Raw genomic sequence first — 18,712 nt, forward strand, 5'->3', positions numbered from 1 at the left:
TATTTTGACAGGATCTGACAGGCCCAAGGACAGCATTGTGTTCCATTGTCTGCTCTTACATAGTTTCTACACCTGAATGCCCTTCCTAATACCAACCACTTTGTCTTGGGTGCATTTCTTTTCATGCCACCAGCATGTGGTGGTGGTGGTGGGTCTATGTTTGTGATTCCTTGTCTCTACAACATGCGATATTTATGAATGAGCATCATACCAACAGTCATTCTTTCCAATCTTCCATGAAAATATATCCAGCTATGGGTAAATATTACCTTGTTTAGAAGCAGATAAGGGTTGGTAACAGGAAGAGTGTCTGGTTGTAGAAAATCTGCTTCAACAATTTGATCCATGCAAGCATGGAAAGTGGACATTGAAATGATGATATGAGTATTAAAATCAATCAATTGATCTCAGTTTATATGCATGCCACCTATATACCTGAGTACATTATTGCCTGCAATGCTATTGATAATTATATAGATTTACACTGGTGAATTGTCCATATATATGTGAAGTATTGATATCCAGAACACCCAAGACGGCAGGTAAGGCTATGTAACTGCTATAGGAGGACGGTAATTAGACTCTTGGTTCGATACTAATACAAGTGAGGAGTCTAATGCAGGTTTTGCATGAGCATGGATATGTTAAATAAAATGAGACAACAAAACCAAGGCCGTGTGGAATTTATAGGACATTTATGAAGAGAAAGGTAGTCTTACAGCTGTTTCTGGAGTATTAGGGATATCCCTTCATCGGAGAAGATATAAGAGAGTTAACTATTTCCCTTATATTGAACTCTACTATTTCCCTCTCATATCATCTCTGATGAAGGGATATCCCTAATATCCCAGAAACGGCTGTAAGACTTTCTCTTTATAAATGTCCTGAAAATTCCACACAGCCTTGTTGTCTCATTCTATTAAGCATGCGTACACACACACACACACACACGTGGGTAGGTACTGCTGCAATGTCCACTAACATCCTAGACCTACTCAAAGAAAGCAGTTTTAGTGATAGGCAAATGATGTCTTCTCTCTTGGTCATTTTAAAATTTCTACTGAATGGTTTTTGCTAATCTGGATGTTTGAGCTGTTTGCCTTCTTTTCTCAGGCTCCTTTCCACCCCTACATGAAGTAGCTGTCTGGGTGTCCTCTCTTCCCAAGACCCCCCCCCCCACACACACATGAAGCTGTGTGCTCCCTTTTCTCGAACTATTTCCCCTAGTTGTAGAACTGCAGCTATTTAAAGTTCCCTTACAACCCTTATTTTGCTGCTACATGTTGACCTAAAGGTTTTTAAGCTGAGGATTCTCTTATTTAACTCACCAGATTGAGATGATGTGCAAGGGTCATGGGGCCCTAGTTTTCCTTCTTTCACTAAGAATCAATAACTGTTTGCTTACAGTAGTTCTTGTTACTAAATTTCTCATGCATCATTTGTTCTTCCAGCATTTAAAGATCATTTTACAAGTTAGAGACTTTTAGATCTGTTACAAAAAATTGATCCTTGTTGAGAATTAAATATGTATTTTCAGGGCATCTTCTTCCTTGGTCTTCGATTTAAAAGTCAAACTTCTAATCATGCTAAGATTTATCTAGAAATAATTATCTTCCCTTCCAGTAACTGGCCACCAAGGCACATAACATGAATCAAATTATGTTAAAAGAATGGCACAGGCTTGGCTGTGTGGTAAGAAGTTTGCTTACCAACCACATGCCTCGGTTCATTCTTACTACATGGCACTTCAGGTAAGTGCCTTCTATAGCTCCAGGCCAACCAAAGCCTTATGAGTGGATTTGGTAAACAGAAGCCTGATGTGTGTGTGTGTCCGTGTCCCACCACTGCTTGATAACTGATGGTGTTGCTTACATTCCTGTAACTTAAGAATAAAGACTGATAGAATAAGTATCAGCTCTAAAAGAATAAGTATTGGGGGTTGATTCATTGAATTAAAATTCTTCAAGGTGGTGCCCCAGCATTGCCACAGTCTAATGGTTGAAATAAAGTGACTTACTGAAGGATACAATGCACTGCCTGGAATTGAACTCATCACCTAAGGATCATGAGCTAAATACTTTAACCTCTAAGCCACATACCTTCACAGCAAAGATTATGCTCCTGCTCACAACACACAAGGATCCTTTCTCACTTCTTCTGTCAAAAATTGTTTGCTGATCCCTAATATTTTTTCCCCCCTTCTAATCATTGTATTTAACCTTAAGGTACATATTTGTGATGTTGGATGTGTTGGAAATAATGAAATGAACCCTATTTTATTATATCAAAATCAAAATCGCTGACATGGCTGATGACAGTGCCTCTGGATTGGCACTTGTGCCAGTGGGACATTAAAAGCACATCTAAGTGTTGGTGTAACCAGCCCACTTATGAGTACCCCTCATTCATTGGACAATAAACTTTGCTTGCGAAGACCCATTGAGGCAAGTAAAATCAAATCAAATTTGCTGACGTGGCCGATGATAGTACTACCTGATTGGCACTTTTGCCAGTGGAACATTAAAAGCACATCCGAGCGTGATCGTTGCCAGGACCACGGATTGGGTGGCACGTAAAAAGCACCATTCTAGTGTGGTTGTTGCCAGTGCTGCCGGACTGGCACCTATGCAGGTAGCACGTAGAAAATACCTTTTGAGCGTGGTCATTGCCAGAACCACCTGACTGGCCCTCGTGCCAGTGGCACATAAGGGCATCCAATTGTAGAAACTTTGCCAGACCAGATTGAGCCTGGTTCAGCCTTTTAGTTCATCAGTCCTCAGTCAAACCTTCCAACCCATGCCAGCATGGAAAGCAGATGTTAAAAGTTGATGACGATGATGATTTAATTTAGAAGCCTGTTCCAGATCTTGCATAGCATTGCAATAAATGATATTCCTCTGAAGTTTGTTACTCAATGATGATGTTACTATAAACGAACGCACACACACACACACACACACTACTAAAAAAAAAAGAAAACAGAAACAAAACAACAAAACCCAGCAATGGTATCAACAAATATTGACTTTATTTCCAAAGTATTTAGTTACTGGGTAACCTGCTGCAGTTATTTATGTCTTTTTGTAAACATTGGCCAGAGGTTGTTTAACTGAAAAACTTTTTCTGATCTATTTAGTGTTTTACCAAGCCTTGTCTCAGAGTATTGTACATGTCAAAATGTTTACATATTTTGTTACAATTTAGAGAATTTTATCTTTCTCTTTCAGTCTTGAGACTAACTAAAAATAATGCTTCTTTCACTGGGTTCTGTCATTGGGCTACTGCCATGCTGGGGCACCATCTTGAAGTTTTTTTTTTATTTAATCAATAATATCAATCTTAGTCTTTTGTATAGTACTTTATTGGTTTTGGAGGAGGACAAATATTAAATTAGAAAATTACTATTTTTAAATCTCACAACGAGAGATATTCAGCAACAGTACTTTGGAGTAAAGATTGTTTGCCAACATAACATGGCAGTCCTGGTTTAGGACGAATGTTGCTGTAATTTAGCCCTAGGAGACATCGTCTCCAGCTGGCTATACGACATGATCTGTGTCCTTATATTTTCAAACAAGGGAATTTGGCAGCGCCACCTCTAGCTGAACAATTTTTCTGTGTTGATGAAGGGAAATAACCCAGAAATCACGATACACAGATATTGTTTTGAGCTGAGTGGTGGGTGCTAGATTCTCTTGTTTGAAAATGTAAGGACACAGATCATGTCGTCTAGCCAGATGGAGATGATGTCTCCTGGGGCTAAATTACAGCAACATTCGTCCTGAACCAGGACTGCCATGTTATGTTGGCAAACAATCTTTATGACAAATATTAAACTTGAGTGGGTGTAAAGGGAGTGGAGGGCAACTGAGATGATATAACACTGCTCTTTTGTTTGACTCACCAATTCTTTTGCACATCCCATGATTTGTGTGTGTGTTTTAGTAGAGGGAGAAGGGAAACCAGACCCTGTTACCATCAAGGAAATGACCATATTTGGCATGCAGAAAAGCAGTAGGTAGTTATTCCCTGCAGTCAGTCCAGTGTAAACAATGGATGTTCAAGAAGTGTTAGGGATTACAGGCAGAGTAACAGAGAAGACAAGCTTCAAACACTGCAGGTGCGAAGGAGTAATAAACCCCAAGAATGCATGGGAAATAGTCTCCCAAATGTATGGACAGCTCTCAAGTTGTACTTGACAGTTACTCAGGGGCTTTAATTAGCAATGGGATGGGTGTTCTGAAAATGTAGTAGCCAGAATAAGTATCAGTTGCAAAAAAGTTCAGAGAGCTGTTGACCTCTGTTGATAACAAAGGACATCTGCCTCAAAGTGGAGAGTACATACTTTTCTGCTCTTGGCCAAAGGCCCGAAATTTTGTGGGAGGGGGCCATTCGATTAGATGGAATCCAGTATGCAACTGCTACTTAATTTATCAACCCCGAAAGGATGAAAGGCAAGAGTATATTGTGTGATGTTTATGTATGAAGTGTGATGCTACAGGGTAGCAAGACCGTGTGGTCTTGGGTCCAGTCCCATGTATGTATGCATGTTTGTATGAATGTGTGTGTGTGTATACCCCTGTCTAGATATCATGTGATGGTTGTAAACAAGCCATATAAGCGATGTTGTTTCCAGTCGTCAGTGTAAAACCTATTAGGCCAAGGAGAGAAATATTACCTTGCTTGGAAGCAGTTGAGGGATGGCAACTGGAAGGGCATCCAGCTGTGGAAAGATCTGCCTCAACAAACTCCGCCTGACCCATGCAAGCTTGAAAAAGTGAAAGTTAAAATGATGATTCTTCTCATCATATGTGGCACAAGGAGCCATCAATTTATGGCTTTTTCCTTTTGATAGCATCTTCTCCATCATTTATAAATGTTTCTGTTTTTATGCCAGCAACACTAGTCACATTTTCTATTGTAAACTTTCATTTTAAAGTCCCTCCCACTCACCATGCCAAAGAAGAGGAAATAACAAAGTGGTAACATCAAAACGCTTCTTCTGTTACATTGTAAGAAATAGAATGAAAACTAAAATTTCTTCCTCACTTCAAATGGATGATTCTTTCTGAAAGAATGTCTGCTATAAATGTTGACATTAGCAATTATATCTTGTAGTGCATTGTGCTCTTAAGCAAAACACTTCATTCCAAGTTACTCCCATTGACTTAGCTGTAAATGAGTTTCATTAATAGATGGGAAGTTAACCCTGCAAAAGACTGGTGTCCCATCCAAGGGGTAGTGTTGTAACCTTAGTCACTTACATATGAAAACCAGGTTAAGTTCTGGTATAGTGGTTAAGAGCACGGGCTACTAACCCCAAGATTCTGAGTTCAATTCCAGGCTGTGACCAGAATAATAATGATAATAATAGAAAAGCAAAAGATGAAGACAGGTGTATGAACAAGCAGGTGTATTAGTTTGACACTTGGGGAAAATGAGAAAGTCTTTTACATTTCAAGTCTGCGCTCTTCAACAGAAAGGAATACAAGAAAATAAACGGAGAAAATAAAAAAAAACTTGTGGATTTAGCGGTCAAGTACATATATATATATAGCTTAGCCAAAGAGGTGGCATCATTCGAAAGATAAAGCAATGTAAAGTGCACTGTGACCAGTGATGTACTCCTTTGCAGACATCTGATAGTCTGGTCGATCATGTGATATATACATTCACATGCATACATGTACATGCCCATATATATATATATGTGTGTGTGTGTGTGTGTGTATATATATAATACATGTCTTTTGATGCTATTTATTTTTCATTTTACTGTCTTGTTTTTATTTTAACATTTTGTCATTTTATTGGAGGTTTTTTTTATTTCATTTTCATTTTAAAAATCACTCATCTCCTAACTCAAGTATTTAAGAATATTTTTTTTTTACAAAATAACTTGTTGCCTATAGTTTTAATAATCATTGCAAATGAATATTGGGGAAAAGCAGAAATGTCAGAGTCCTACTTATTCACCCCCCACCCCCCAAACTTCATGTGTATGTCGTTAGAAATGAAATATTTAATTATATCGTGTGAATAGCACGGTGGATTGAAGGATTTGGCGAAGTGTGTTCTGAATATAGTTTTAGTTCCTTGTTTGTGATTTCTCTCCTCTTCTGTCACTAATGTCTTTGGGAAAGGCATGAATACCATTTATCATTTCATCATCATCATTGTCTAGCTATCATGCTGACATAGGCTGGGCATTATTTACATTTGACAGATATTTGTCCTCATCTTGTTTGTTGTTAACACAACGTTTTGGCTGATACACCCTCCAGCCTTCATCAGGTGTCTTATAATAATAATATCGAAAAATACCTTAAGAATGAGAACCCAGATTTGGAATTTTCCCAAGACACGTGATGAAGACTGGAGGGTATATCAGCTGAAATGTTGTATTAACAACAAAGATGAGGACAAATATCCGTCGAATGTAAATAATGTACATAATTCCTCGTCTCTTAAATATAGAACTGTATAGGCTGGGCATTTTGATAGGGTCCAATGAATCGGATTACTGTCCTGCACCAATGTTAATTTTGGCGTGGTTTCTAGGGTTGGATGATCTTTGCAATGCCAATCAGAGTGTACTAGATTTTCTGTTTGTATTTTTTTTATTCCCTTTTTGTTTTTGGTGGCACCAGCTCTAATGAGGTCACCAAGTAACTAACAAAAACTTGATCTAGTGGAGGTGCAGTATCTAAGGAAGAGGCATTGAGCTAGATGTTGAAAGGCTAAAGTATGCTAGTGGGGGTCCGGAATTGCATAAAATGTACCCGTGCTGGTGCTATGTAAAGACCCCCCACCCACCAGTACTCTCTATAAAGTGGTTGGTGTTAGGAAGGGCATCCAGCCATAAAGACCATGCCGAAACAGACATTTGGAGCCTGGTGCAGCTCCATGTCTTGCCAGCTCCTGTTGAACCATCCAACACATACCAGCATGGAAAGCGGGTTTTAAATGATGATGATGATGATGAATACACACACATACTGGTGTGGTGAATTAAACAGTAATGGACAAATTGTTCTAGATGTGTTTGAGATGAGATGTTTGAGGGCTATGGTTGGTGTGACGCGGATGGCACTCCAGTTTAGATTTTCTTTGCTAAAATACTTCTACTTTCTTTCTTTTTATTCTGATTCTGCACAATGCTAGTTTTTCATTAAAGGTTAATTTTGCTAGTACAAGTAAATTTGTTATTATTTTTCATGTTCTTAATAAGTGCATTTTTGTTTATAAAATGTGTGCTCAGAATGCAACTTTGTTGCACCACATTTCTTTACTAAGCAGGTCAGCTATCTGACTTTTTCAAACTTTGAAAGTAAAGTTCTTCACTCCATTTATAAAACCTTGAAAGTGCCCCCCTTCAAGATAACCATCTTAGTTCTGTATACAATAGAAGATGTGTTTGTGAGCAGCTTCCATGGGAAAACAGTAAGGAAAATGACCTTGATTTTAATAGCCTACTCTTAATATAATTAGCCATTCTAACATTCTTATCTACTCTTCTTTTTAATGGTTTTGAAACGAGGACTTCTCTATGCAGAAAATAATATGTAAAAACAATAGCAAGTTTCTTTTGCTCTGCCAGTGCAGAAAATCCTCTCACTCTTCCTCTTATAGAGAGGGCATTGTCTCTGATAAATCACAAGAAAAATATTTTTGCCTTTTTGTTGTTTCTCAAAGTAGTTTACAAAATAAAAATTAGTCCATGTTGTGTCTCCTGATATACAGACTTAAAGAATGTTTGAAGTCGAGCTTTCCATTTTCATCTCTTAGCTTATCCAACTGGATAGTAAAAAAAAAAAAGAAAAGAAAAGAAAAAATGTTTTTTGAATTCTTGGTATCACTTGTGACTCAGCGTCTAGGGACATATCTTTTACGGGTTGACTAATAACATTTTTATTTGATATAGGGATAGCAAAAAAAAGTATTTTTCTTGAATTCTTTGTCAGACTGGTTACTTACTATTTTACATCATGCTTATAAAATTACTGATTTGGTTAATGTGTGATTTTTGCTACAGTTTCTATAAGAGCACAAACTTGTTTCTTGAGCTTTGTTCAAGAGTTATAGTCTTGCTCAATTGCTTAGTTTAGTCTTGCAATTTACTTGATAATCCTGCTGGTGCCATGTGAAAAGCAACCAGTACACTTTGTAAAGTGGTTGGTGTTAGGAAGGGTGTCCAGCCATAGAAACCATTCTAAAACAGACAATTGGTGCTTGGTGCAGGTCTCTGGTTTGCCAGCCCCTGTCAAATGATCCAACCTATTCCAGCATGGAAAACAGGTGTTAGATGATGATGTTGGTGTATTTAATCAGTCCTGAGCCTTCTAAAATATTCAACACATTTCTTTAAAGACCTCTTGACTGTGGGATGGTTTAATTCAGAAAGTATGCAAAGAAATTAAGTTCTTCTAAAAGTCCTTTTGTCCCAGAAATGGATATGCACGTCACCATAATCATTCAGTATCTTGTAACTTTGAGGTTTCACTGATGTGGCTTCTAATTTTAGAATGATATTGTAGGGTAGGTGTGTGAAGCCAGATCTGGCCAGTTTCAACCTAAAACAGAATATTTGGGCTGGATACAGTCAGTTTAAATGCTAAAGGGTTAAACAAAGATAATTGCACATTCGAATGAAGATAATCAATAAGACCTTCCCCTCTCATGCTCTCTCTTACAGTTAGAATAAAGTGGTGAAGACATACTGTATTGTATTGCATATCTTTGAACTGGGTCCAAGTTTATTCCTAAGTTGTACTTTGCAAAACAACAATGCAATAACCAAATACTTAAAACTATCAATATCTTCAAATTACACCGGGTAACAAGATTTTTATCCTTGGGTAGCAACTGTTATTTCCTATTTGGAAATGGCTAATATTTCCTTCAAGCTTTGATTTTATTTATTACTAGCAGTAATACCTGTCGTTCATTGGATAATTACTTTTACTCTTTCTCAGGAGTCACATTCAAAGTATTATTATATATATTATATATATAACAGATTTCTCAACGGGGATTTCAGGGGAGAGTTTCTGGGAGTCACTGGCGATGTATTGTGATGATCAAAAATCCGGCCTGCTAAAATTTGGTTAAAGTGATTCAAACTGCAGACTCAACGCAAAATGGTCACATTTAATTCAAAGCGTTAAAAATGTTATGAAAACAATTGGTATGTGTTCACAAAGTCCAAACGATTAATACGAAAAAACCCTCCAGGCTACATCCCAAAAATTCATTTCTTTGCCGAATTTCTACAATGTTTACGGTGATTCGTTTTTATATCTTGATTTTTTATTTTTCATGCAATTTACGCATGCTTGCTCACGTGGTGAACACAGTTCACGTCAAACAGCTGACTGAGTAAAGTTCACTATTCAATGCATGGGATAAGGCCTAAACAAACACATTATCGATTTTTGCACTTGCGAGATGAATTTCGGAACAGAAATAGCGCAGTTCAATTTTCATTCACCTAAACTTTAAGTGACCCATCTTTGGTGGTTCTACGATTTGTTGGCTAGGAGGAGATGCGCCGAGAAGTTAAACACACAGACACACAAGTTGAGTTTTATATATATATAGAAGTGGGTGAATAAATAGGACTCTGACATTTCTGCTTTCCCCCCCAATATTCATTTGTGATGATTATTAGAACTATAGATGCACATACTGTCTGTCACCAAGGGACATGCTCAAGGGGTTAAGGTCAGGCAACTGACAAGCAAATCTGTGGTATTAAGCAGAATATTTGATATAACGATATTTCTGCTTCAGCAACTCTGTGCTGTATCTGTGTGAATTATAATGGAAAATAGGTCAGTTTCAAAACATTGACATCCGGGTCACACAAAGTTTGAAGGGAATAGTAGTCATTTCCTTTGATTTCTAGATAAAAGCAAATAGGTTATAACACTTACTGATCGATGACAAACCATCAAAATGATATACATATTTTTGGGTTTTTTTTTGTTTTTTTTTACTTAAAAAAAATTGTTTTTATATAATTTAGTTTTAGTCATTGCAACTAGTACCATGCTGAAACCTGATCACTATCTTCAGTTAAGTGAAAAAACAGTTATTTCAGTGTTGTCCAAGCCGTAGAGGACATTGAAAATGAAATCTTTTTGTCAAGCTTAAGCAGAATGATGTTTCTAGTTACAGTGAAACGAGAAAGTATCAGATTATATTGGGCAAAAAGGAAAATAAATATCAATTTCATTTATTTATACAGAATTGTTGTAGTTTTGAAGCACTTTGTAGTATTTTTAGTTAGTTTTTTTCATGTTTTGAGTTCAAAACCTACCAAGGTCTGTTTTGCCTTTCACCCTTTCGAGTCAATAAAAAGAAGTATCAGATCGCTTTGATTAACTAGATTTCATTTTTTCTCAATTAAGGCCTTGGGGCAGTTAAATACAGGACCAAATATTGCAAGAGATCAGGTTTCAAAGACCCACAATGCTTCAACATCCTCCCAATAAGCCTGGGAGACCTGCAAGGGGTGGATGTAGGTGTCTCCAAACCAAAACTGGATCTTCTGTTAAGAGTTCCAGATGAGCCTACCTTGTGTCGGGGAATATAAATAAGGGCAGCAGCATCAAACTCCCTCATTCATCAAATTTTACATATTAGAATAGATTTTAGATAGTGAAGATGTAGCAAGGCTAATGGCAGTGCCCTAGCATGGTCGCAGCTTTCAAGCTGAAACTAGTTCAAGGGTCCATCATTATCATTTAATGTCTGCCTTCCATGCTGGCATGGGTGGGACGGTTTGACAAGAGCCAGCCAGGCAGAAGCCTGCACCAGACTTCTGTGACTGTTTTGGCAGGATTTTTACAGCCAGATGCCCTTCCTAACACCAACCACTCAGCAGAGTGGACTTAGTGCTTTTTAGGTGGCACAAGCGCAGGCAAGGTCAGTTTTGGCAAGGTTTTCACAGCTGGATGCCCTTCTGAACACCAACCACTTTACAGTGTGAACTGGATGCTTGTAAGTGGCTCATATGTAGAAACTGAAGTTACAATAATAAACAGATTAAATTATATGTTGTATTAGGTAAAAAATGTTTTTCCTTTTCACTTGAACTGAAAACTTTGTTTTACTAAAGTTTGAGACAAAAAATTTCACTTTGGTCAGTGCTTACTGGATTGCTATTATTAATATCTACGGTATTAAGGAATACCAGTCATTGTTTAGAGGAAATAAAGTTAGTGGTAGTAAGCAGAGAATCATTTTATCAGCACTGTTTTAACTCCTGACCAAAAAGTTGGAACTGGAGAACTATGCAAGTAAGTTTCTATGGAAACAGCTGTGTGTTTCATGTTTGGAAACAAAGGCCTGCATAACATTAGCCTTTTAGCATTCAGGTTACTCTGTCAGATGTTATGCTTATGTAGTAACAGCATTTTGAATTAATCGTGCAATATCTCATAGCTTCAAGATTTCAACGATATGGTTGTTTATTTTTAGAATGACATTGTAGAGTAGATGTGAGAGGCCTGATGTGGCCAGTTTCGACATAAAACAAGCAGAATACTTGGGCTAGCTATGACTGGTTTGAATGCTAAAGGGTTAAAGTAAAGCTCTTAACTGCTCAGGACTTCTGGTCGAAGGGTCAATGGTTGTACGAGACTTGATTTGAAAAAATATGTAAAGCTATTTCATTAAACATCCACTCTAACCATGACAAACAATATCAGCTCATTGTTGTTAAGATTTGGATTATAGGGCACCTCTTATTTAAAATTAAAGTATGTTACTTGCCAATAATCCTTTCACACACACTCTCACACACACACACACACTAATTATAACAAAACAGAAGTGCTCAGTACTGTAACATATTAATTACTTTGGTTGGCTGAAGCCAATGCTGGCAACTACTGGCAGTTTCCTCACACGAAAGACTTGTGCAATAAAGCTTTTCTCTCATTAGCTGGCTCAAGTCTTGTTGAAATCTCTCATTATCACAAGAATAGCATTGGGTTGTCTGTACTTGAGGTAAGGAAAGAAAGTTACTCTCAGAGGGTTGAGTTTGGAAGGGAGGTAATCCAGATCAGACAGCGAAGGAGTTACAAAGAAATTTAACCTGGTTAGTACTGATTTGATCATTAAGTTAATATAAAGAATTGGGGCTGGTGAGGGTTTAAAATACTGGTATTATTGCAAGTTCTTTATTCATAGTTTAGTAAATTAGGGTCTATACGAAGCCAGTTTGGGTTGGTATGAGCCTACAGTAATAATAGAATCAGGCGGTTGGATGAAACTTACACTCGCCCCCTTATGAGAGCTCAAAATCTCTCGTGGAAGCGTCATCCAACCAAAGTACAAATATATGGGAAATTACCACCTGTATCATCTCTTGTGAAAGGTAGAAGAGTCCAGTTTGCTAGACATTGTTGTAGAGCTGAAAACGAGGTAATTTCTACTCTTCTCCTCTCGAAGCCATCTGCTTGCAATATCAGAGGGCGCACACTCTCCTACCCTGATGTAATCTCCAGGGATACAGGCATCCAGCAACAGGACCTCTGTAATGCTATGATGGACCGTGAGGTCTGGCGTAATATAGTAAATTCCATTGTCTCGACCATGGTCGAACAATGATGATGATGATGAACATTAGCAAGCTAGGAGCTGTTCAATGTATTGATATCGCTGCACTTCTAAGTTCATAATTAATTAATCATATAAGATCATCATTTAACGTCACTTTTCCACACTTGCATGGGTTAGACGGAACTCTTTGAGGCAGATTTTCTACAGCTGGATACCCTTCTTGTCATCAACCCTCATCTGTTTCCAAACAGGGTAAGATTTCCCCTTAGGCACACTTCTTTTCCATTTAAGAGTGGAAGCAACATAACTTGCATCAGGGTGATGCTTGCTTACAACCATCGCGTGATGCTAAGACAAGGATCACGCACACACACGTTTGCATGCGTGTGTGTAGATACCATGCACGTATGACAGGCTTCTTTCAGTTTTCATCTAACAAACTCTCAAGCATTTGGTTGGTCTGGGGCTCTAGTAGTAAACCCGTATTGAAGGTGTTGTGCTGTGGGGTAGAACCCCAAATCATGTGATTTGAAAGCAAACTTCTTAATCAAACAGCCATGTCAGAAATATTAAACAAGTTTGCTGTTACTTGGCCTCTACCAGGGTTCATAGTAATAACCACTGCATTTTTGGATTTGTCTTTTTTTATTTGTTTTTTTACCCATTTCAGTTATTTGACTGTGGCTGTGCTGGGGTAATGCCTTGAATCAATATTCAAATGAATTGACCCCTGTACTTGTTTTTTTAAAATCCTGGTACTTATTCTCTCAATCTCTTTTATCAAACCCCTAGTTTATGGAGACATAAACACACCAACACCGGTTGTCAAGCAATGGTGGGGGAGACACAGTCACACACGTACATGATGGACTTCTTTCAGTTTCCATCTTCCAGATCTATTCACAAAACTTTGGTCGGCCTGACACTATAGTAGAAGGCACTTGGCTAACATGCTCTGCAATGGGACTGAACTGGGAACCATGTGGTTGGGAAGCAAGCTTCTTACCACATACTTTCCTTCCCCCTTTGTAATTGGTTAGTTAGAAAGAAGGGTAACACCAATACCCTTTCATTGAGCCTTCATATCTAGTTGGAATACCTCAGACCAGACACCTGTCTGAAATAGACTCCACTAAAGGCACCTTGTGTCATGTAGAGGCGCCCAGGTGACAGACTTCAATCAATCCCCACCCAGTTATTATACAGACTGCTTCATGACCTGCCTTAGTTTGTTTTCCTAAAATAATTATATAAAAAACCAAAAAAAGACTATGTACTACTTTCAGAATATATTGTTGATTGGCTGGCTGCTCAGGTGACAGCTGTATAATAATGGATGTACTACTACTACTACCACAAATTCACATCAAGCCCGTTGCTAATTAAACTGAAGTCGTTATGTAAGTCACACAATTGAGTCCCATGAAACCAACCAACCAACCAATCCACACATGACAACCACCAACCACCTTGCTGAAGACTATGACCAGCACATACACCACCAGTGCCATCCATCACCTGCTGCTGCTACTACTGCCACAGGTGCAGCTGTGTGGTAAGAAGTTTGATTCTCAACCACATGGTTCTAGGTTCAGTCCCACTGTGTGGCACCTTGCACAAGTGTCTACTGTTACAGCCTTGGGCTGATCAAAGCCTTGTGAGTGGATTTGGTAGATGGAAACTGAAAGAAGTCTGTCGTGTGTGTATATATACAGAAACAGGGTAATTGGCTATCTGAAATAGCAGGATCTATGTAAACACATTTCTTTGTGTTCTTCTGAGGATAGGCCTTTGTGCTTGAAATATAAAGGTTTTAAAATTTTTTAAACTTTTTTTAAAGCTTTCATCATTTCTCATTTCATTTAATATTCTATTAAAACATACAGTCATCATCATCATCATCGTTTAACATCCGTTTTCCATGCTATCATGGGTTGGGCAGTTTGACTGAGGTCCGGAGAGCCAGCAGCTGCACCAGGCTCCAATCTGATCTGGCAACGTTTCTACAGCTTGATGCCCTTCCTAACACCAACCACTCCGAGAGTGTAGTGGGTGCTTTTTATGTGCCACCGGCACAGGAGCCAGTCATACAGGCTTGGCATCGATCACGTTCGGATAGTGCTTTTTACATGCCACCAGCACGAGGTCCAGTTGTTGGGTACTGGCATCGGCCATGTTTGAATGGTGCATGGGAGCTAGTCAGGAGGTACTGACATCAGCCATGTTTGGATAGTGCTTTTTACATGCCACTGGCATGGGAACCAGTCAGGGTACTTAATAACAGGATAAGGAGTAACAATCAAATTATGAGTGTTCCTTGCTGGTTATAGAGCAACTTTCAGAAGCTGCTGAGGAGAACAGTAGAGTGAGGATTATATAAATATTTTAAATCCTGGGACTTGATGAGGCAATGTAACTGTGTAGTTATCTACAGTATTGAGTGATTTGAAGTTACCCAAGTAATCTATCAGAATCTGATGCCCTCAGTTTGCCAAGCTAAAAACATGTTCAGTTTTACTCCACAGGTGTAGATGTGGCTGTGTGGTAAGAAGTTTGCTTCCCAACCATATGGTTCTGGGTTCAGTCCCACTCTGTGGTACTTTGGGCAAGTGTCTTCTTCCATAGCCTCAGGTTGACCATGTGGTTAGGAAGCAAGCCTTTTACAACACAGCCATGCATATGCAATTTGTTTGTTTTCCTTTTGTGCCCATAACAGTTCTTTGTTATCTGTAACCAAAAACAAACATTTTATGTCGGTTTCTAGAAGCTGTAGAAAATTTAATTCATGCAACTGTTGAATATTTTTAATTTGAATTTCTTCTCTCTTACTTTTTTTTTAAAGTTAGGCAATCTAATTACCTTATTTTCTTGTGTATGTCACTTTTGTATAAGTTGCACCTTTAAATTAGTGTTAAATGTTGGCACAAAATTTTTTCTTCCTTTCGTAGTTTTAGCTTAGCCTCTTATATAAGTTACACCCCAATTTGTTCACTTAAAGTCAGGTATAAACTAGTGTGGTTTTTACATAAATAAAAACAGTAAGTGTTCAGTTTATAGAAGATTCAGTGTCTAGGAAGATAGTGAAAGTTGTTTGGTGCTTAGAAAATCTTTCTCGGTCGTTTCTTTTAAGCTGAAGAATTGTTTCAATTGTTCTTGTATTATTTGACTGTTACATTTCTAAAATGAAAGCATATAGACTCACTTACTTGTGCCATGGTTTGAGAATTCCAAAATCCAAATATGTCCCTGAAATTTCCAAAGAACTTGTGTGGTTTGTTACTTTACTCCATTGCTGTTTAGCTTCAGATCAACTGCAATCAGGTTGATCTAATGATCAAAGTTGTTCCAGTGATGACCATTCCGGCTTTAGATTTTCTATCTAGGGATTGCTATCCTTTCTTTTTTTAAGAGACAGTTGGATTTGTTTGCTATTTCTTTTAAGTCAAGCAACTGCTTAGAGGTTCCTTTGTTAGTTCATGTAAATGAGATTTTTTTCCCCTCCTGTTTATCATTGGCACTGGAAAATTGTTAGGTAAACCTCTCAGAAGATTTGTCACCTATTTACCTAGTTAATGGCGTTATGTATGGGTGTCTTTTACTTGTTTAAGTCATTAGACGGTGGCCACACACGGGCAACACCTTGAAGAATTTTCGGGTGAATGAATTGACCCCAGTACTTAATTTTTTAAAGCCTGATATTTATTCTATCCGTCTCTTTTGCTGAACCACTAAGTTATGGGGACATGAACACACCAACACCACCAGTTGTCAAGTGGTCTTGTGGAACATACACATACATACTCACACAGGCTTCTTTCAGTTTCCATCTACCATAACCACTTACGAGGCTTTGGTTAATTCAAGGCTATAGTAGCCCCAAGTACCACACGCTGGGATTGAACCCAGGACGATGTGATTGGAAAGCAAGCTTCTTACCACTAGCCACATCTGTGCCTCTGGTAAATCTTTTTGATACCAACCCATCTGAGACGACATCTGGTTCTATGATGCAAACTTCCTGCTTCAAAGTGATATAAATTTAAGACTCCTAGAATTTCATGTTAAATTTATGTTCAAAACTGCAGCTTAATAGTGATAAAGCTATTTTACTAAATTCTCCATTATTTTCAAAATTAACTGAAACAGGAAATGTATTTCAGCAGAAATATGAAAACGGAAGCGTTAAGTTAATGGAGATGAAGCTAAATTTCTTTCTAAGTTGTCCAATATCTGCTTGGTCATTTTTGTCTTGATATGGTGAGAACGACTTGATTGAAACTAGTAAAACAAAGGACTAACAAAAATTATTTATAGTAAACAGGAAATATTGAAGGAAAAAGAAATGGCTGTCTTGCTCATTCATTCATTCAATTGTAGCCAACATTGAAATGCATTGTCATTAACCATTATCTCGTTATATCTTTGAGCCAATACTTCCTCTGTGTGGTAACAGATGGATGAGTTCTTGTATGATTATTGTTTCTGGATACAATGTGTGGCGGAAAGAAAAAAAAATATGGTAGGAGTTTAGTGTCGATCAATCAGATCTGTGTTTCCTTTAATAATTTAAGAGGTTCAGACACTGTGAAGACTGGAACTTAACATTTTGACATGTTAGCATCCATTTGAAAGAAAGAGGGAGAGATGGATGGGGTGATGGAGGGAGAGTGAGGGAGTGTGCATGACAAGACTGGTGTTGTGGTTTCAACCTTTTCTCATTATTACTTTCAAAGTGTAAGACCAGCAATATTAGCTTCAACACTCCTCACAACAATTAAACTCAACACTCTTATTGACTAATTATTGCTGTTATAGCTCAGTTTTCTCTGGTTTTGGTATTTGCTAAATTTCGTTTGATATGTTGGTGTATCTACCATTATGTCATTGCTATATTGGTATAATCACTGTCACGTCATTGACATGCTGCCGTATTGATGTAATGACATTGTTGACATGTTGGTGTATTTGCTGTTATGTTGTTGACGTATTGGTGTGATCACCATTGTCATTGATATGTTGTATTTACTATTATGTTGATGTGTTGGGGTATTTACTGTTACGTCATTGACGTGTTGGGGTATCTACTGTTACATCATTGACGTGTTGGGGTATCTACTGTAACATCATTGACGTGTTGGGGTATTTACTGTTACGCCATTGACGTGTTGGTTTATTCATGGTTCTGCCATTGATATGGTGGTGTGTTTACTATTATGTTATTGATATGGTGGTGTGTTTACTATTATGTTATTGATATGGTGGTGTGTTTACTGTTATGTTATTGATATGGTGGTGTGTTTACTGTTATGTTATTGACAGGTTGCTGTATTTGCCATTATGTCAATGACATGTTGGTTGTATTCACAGTTACACCAATGACATACTGGTCTTTTTACTGTTATGTCATTGATGATTGCTATATTTTTCTGACATGTCATTGACATGATGGTGTCCTTGCCATTATGTCATTGACGTATTGGTGTCTATACCATTTTCATTGATGTAGTACTGTATTTACTGTCACCTCATTGATGTGGTGTTGTATTTACTGTCATGTTGATATCTGTGCCATTTTCATTGCCCTGACTATCCATTTGTCACACTCTTTAATGACTCTACAGACTGTTTTCAGTCTTTCACATGTGTATTTCACTTGTTTGTTTTGATTGGGAAATATTTCCTTCCTTCCTTCTAAAGGAACAAATAATCCATACAGGTAATTTTAAAACTGCTCTTGTCTCTTATTCTATGATCTATAGTTCCAATATTTAAATTTTAGCTTTATTTCAGTTTATTTCATTGGGCAAAAACCTATTCTTATTCAATGAATTGGTGAATATATGTTCATATTTCTTTTTCTTTTTATAATGGTGTTTACATGACATATTATTTATCTGAGAGGTCATATGTAGCAGGAAATGCATAAATTCATTTAGATTGAGATCTTGTTGTTTTTTTTTGTTTTGTTTATTTTCATATTTGTTTTGTATATCAACACAATAACTTTAAAATGTAAACATTTTTATAACATTGACTTCTTGTCCATCCATCATGAAAATGTTTAAAAAAGTATAAATTCAAATGTTGGAATTGTAGGTTCCTCCTTAAAGAAAGAGAATAAATTAAGATCCGCTGGTTTTAA

At 37.6% G+C, this 18,712-nt stretch overlaps 1 protein-coding gene across 2 annotated transcripts in view; it reads left to right on the forward strand.

Annotated features, from left to right (window-relative positions):
- The window catches only part of LOC115212987 (E3 ubiquitin-protein ligase ZNRF2), a 113,387-nt gene that overhangs the window by 47,831 nt on the left and 46,844 nt on the right, over nt 1-18,712 (forward strand). The gene's annotated exons all lie outside the window — the stretch shown is intronic.

The sequence above is a fragment of the Octopus sinensis genome, linkage group LG1 (assembly GCF_006345805.1).
Source record: "Octopus sinensis linkage group LG1, ASM634580v1, whole genome shotgun sequence".
NCBI lineage: Eukaryota > Metazoa > Mollusca > Cephalopoda > Octopoda > Octopodidae > Octopus > Octopus sinensis.